Source organism: Bidens hawaiensis, unplaced genomic scaffold (assembly GCF_021521415.1).
Source record: "Bidens hawaiensis isolate Kalapana, Puna unplaced genomic scaffold, B.hawaiensis_p1.1 tig00017353_1, whole genome shotgun sequence".
In the NCBI taxonomy this organism is placed as follows: domain Eukaryota; kingdom Viridiplantae; phylum Streptophyta; class Magnoliopsida; order Asterales; family Asteraceae; genus Bidens; species Bidens hawaiensis.
The window spans coordinates 253,249-257,264 of NW_027492628.1; the positions used below are offsets into that span (position 1 = coordinate 253,249).

The window sequence follows — 4,016 nt, forward strand, 5'->3', positions numbered from 1 at the left end:
GAATAATAAGAATGATTTAAGAGGAGTGGTATTTGAAGAAGAAAGAGATTTGAATGAATCTATAACTAGCGGAAGAAATAGCGATGGTCTTGGAAATGATTTTAGACAACAAACATGAATTGAACAACATTCAAAGCTAAAACTTTAAAGGAGAGAAAGTGAGTATATAGGTAAGACTTAAGAGAGTGTAAGAAAAGATAGTTCAACTATCCGTAACACGTGACAAGTTTGAGAGACCGAACAAGATTATACCACCGTATACACGGTTTTACTATAACCATTTTGTTTTCACTCTTTTGGGTTCTAGGGATTGTGCTCTGTCAACCCATGAAAGCCAATCTATTGTCCAACGTATCCCCCCCCCCCCCCCGGTGGCGTTCTAGTTGAAAATGATAAAGTTTTGGTGTTCTAAGTTCAATTATGAAGTTTCAAATTTGGTTATGGTGTTCTAAGCCATGTTATAAACAACAACAAAAATTTAAATGTTTGAAGCTAGAAATGAATAAATAAAATATAGAAATAAAGGTATAAAACTTTAAAAAACACAAACATATAAGGTTTAGTTGGTTTTCAATTAAAGTCAGTTCACGATGACGCATTAATCATAACCATAACCATAACTGAATTGTTGGTTAATCAGATTCAGATAACCATCACCTTATCCTAATAGAGAAAAATCACAAAATATCTTTACATCTATTATTGAGAGGATAGATAAGATCTTTACGGGTCGGGTCGACCCATACAAACATGACCAAAATATAAAGCATAAACCCCCCATCTTAAAGTTAACAGCCAACCTTGTTCATCTACATAAACATGTCTTGTTCATCTACAGCTTGCTTTCATCATCTTCTCTCTTTAAACTCCCTTACAACAAGACAACTACTGTATCTAAGTCACCTTCACTTGTTATCTTGCCTTCATCAATTAGACCACCTCTTGTTCTTCCTAAAATCTTATTATCCAAACCCACTCCTGCATCCTCTAGTACTGTCGTCCGACATCTATCCCTTGCCACGTCATCTTTCGACCTGGACGAGGATGAAGATGAAGAACAGAGACCTAGTTATTCAGCTGACCTTAAACTATATGTCGGAAACTTGCCGTGGAATGTTGACAGTGCGGCTCTTGCTGGACTGTTTCAACGTGCTGGGAATGTTGAGATGGTTGAGGTACAAATACAAATACAATTTCACTTCACTCTTATTATTATTATTATTATTATTATTATTATTATTATTATTATTATTATTATTATTATTATTATTATTATTAAACTAATTCTTTATGTTCTTTTGAATGACTTTATGGTTCATTGTATAATCTCTGTTTACTTTGTGAATGTTATTGTTAAAATCGATTTAGTTTTATTTAATATATCATTTATTATAGGTTGTTCCTTATTTTATCTATGGTATGAACATGCCTAAACGAGCCGAGCTAGAGCTTGACTAGGCTCGTTTAACTTAGAGAGCTCAAGCTCAAGCTCGGCTCGTTTTGAGCTCTAATTCTAAAGCTCAAGCTCGGCTCTTGAGCAGTTTTTCAAGCTCGGGCTCGACTCGTTTATTATTTATTAATTATTTTTTTATATATTTATAACTATTTATACTTATTAGTAGGGGTGGCAAATGTGACCCACTTGGTTGAATGGGTTGTAATAAAATGTATACGATGGGTCAGAATGGGTCAAACTAAAAAAAGAAAATGATTGAAACGGGTCAAAACAGGTTGACATTTCTCGAGTTTTTTTTATGGAACAAGAATTTTTTTTATGGAACAAGAAAAACGGTGGAAACTTTTTAGTACTTTTACTTTTTTAGTTTTTAATTTATATTTCGAGTTGTGATTTTTTAATTATATTTTTAAAATTTTTTAATGAGGGGTTTTTGAACTGGGTAAAAATGGGTTGAGATTTCTGAAACCTCTCATTAAAAATTAGTTATAATTTTTTATATAACATAATATATTATATATAGCATTTCTGTCACAAAATTTTTGTATAATGATATTTATTAAATAAATATATATTAAGTAAACGTTACATAAATAGTAGGCTCGTTTAGGGTTGACCTCGTTTATTAGACAAGCTTATTTTTAGGCTCAATCTCTTTTAAGCTCGAATCGGTGCAGGCTTTTTGCGAGCCAATTTCGAGTAGCTCGCAAGCGGCTTGGCTTGTTTACACCCTTAATTATGATAATAAGATCTCTTGTTTTCAGTTATTTAATGCATAGAAAATATAATATTGTCATTGTTGCAGGTTGTTTATGACAAAGGTAGCGGAAGAAGCAGGGGCTTCGGGTTTGTGACTATGTCGTCAGTTAAAGAAGTCGAGGCTGCTACCCGACAGTTCAATGGCTATGTAAGTAAACAAGACTCAAATCACATTTTCATTTATCCTAGCACTATATAATATTAAAATTTATATAATATACGTAAATGGAATGGAATTGCAGGAGCTCGACGGGAGGCAGCTGAGAGTGAACTCAGGGCACCTCCGAGCAAAAATCAGTCTTTCTCGAGAGGGCAAAGAGATGGTGGTCGTGGCGGTTATGGTGGTGGAGGGAAAGGTTTCGACAGCACGAATAAGGTTTATGTCGGGAACCTTGCATGGAGCGTGGACAATTTGGCTCTTGAAACATTGTTTCAAGATCAAGGGAATGTTATGGAAGCGAGGGTGGTTTATGACCGGGATAGTGGTCGGTCAAAAGGGTTTGGGTTCGTGACGTATGGTTCGATGGAGGAGGTTAATAATGCTATTGATTCATTGGATGGACTTGTAAGTATTAAGTTTCATGTTTGTTTGTTTGATATGTTTGGTTTTGTTGAATGTTGTTGTGATATGTTGTGCAGAATGTTGACGGTAGAAGTATCCGAGTTAGTCTTGCGGAAGCTAGACAGAGGCCTCAGTTTTAAACAATTTTTAGCTTGATTTCGCAGGCTGCAAGCTAGGGTAGATGTTGCAAGGGTTTTGATTTTTGTTTGAATTGATATAGAGTGGAAGCAAAAATATAAAAAAGATAATGGTTTTGAGCAAAATTTGATAGATTTTTTATTTAATAAGCCGTTATTCGTGTAGCTAAGAAAAAAAGAGTTGAGTTTGTTTCGGCTCTAGATGATGGAATTTGGGTTTGACAGTAAGGACAAAACGTGTCTGCCGTTTGCCACATCATTCAGCCTGTTTAGACGTTTCAGTCTATGGGGGTGCCAATTTCCAACATGATACAAAAATAATCAGGTTTTGGGTTGTCATATCTGCCCGTTCAATTAAGCTTCTTGTGATGTTGACTTGTTTAACATGTTTGATTGAAAAGAACGACCCATCAACCTCTTTAGTTAAATAGGTTGAACGGCCAACCCGTTTATGTTCCTTGTAACTCAATTATTACAACCTACCAACCTAATTGATACGTTGACAACTTGATTAGTACCCGCCAACACCTCTTACTACTTTGACATGTTTAGATAAATATGTGTGTTTAAGGTAGGGTCGTTGTTTTTCTACATAAACGGGTCGTATACGAGTTGAACAATTCAACCCACCAACCAAACAAGATTGACACTCCTCTTTATGCCTGTAACCAAGTTATGCTCTTTTTAAGTTAGGCCCTTTTGGCCTTTGCAGCCCGTGTGTTGTTGTCTTTATTTAAGTATGAGTCTACTAGCTCCTGAATCAGACCCGTATAACCAATTTCGCAATTGTATGTTTGAGACAGACATTTCACCACATCATTTGTGTAAAGAACTTGTTTAAGACAAAGAACAGAATTCCAAGAAATATGCTTTTGTTTGTATTTTACTGTCTATGATGGCTTTTGTTTCTAGTTTTCAATAATTCTTAATATATAACTATTAACATAAAACTATAAAAGACAAGACCAAGGATCTCCTGTTGAGGTTAGCATCCTTCAAAATGATCGCCAATATACTCTTTCTTGGTATATAAATATATGTTCATCGTCTTTCGAAATTCGTATTTAGTTTCTAGCGTTTTTCTAATCATGAATTTATTCAA

The 4,016-nt window shown here is 34.7% G+C and overlaps 1 pseudogene across 1 annotated transcript; it reads left to right on the forward strand.

The window, feature by feature from the left end:
- Positions 1-819: 819 nt before the first annotated feature.
- LOC143553694 (30 kDa ribonucleoprotein, chloroplastic-like) lies at positions 820-3,209 on the forward strand (annotated as a pseudogene). Its single transcript, XR_013138876.1, has 4 exons — positions 820-1,175; positions 2,262-2,363; positions 2,458-2,780; positions 2,855-3,209. The product of XR_013138876.1 is annotated as a 30 kDa ribonucleoprotein, chloroplastic-like (transcript).
- Positions 3,210-4,016: the final 807 nt, after the last annotated feature.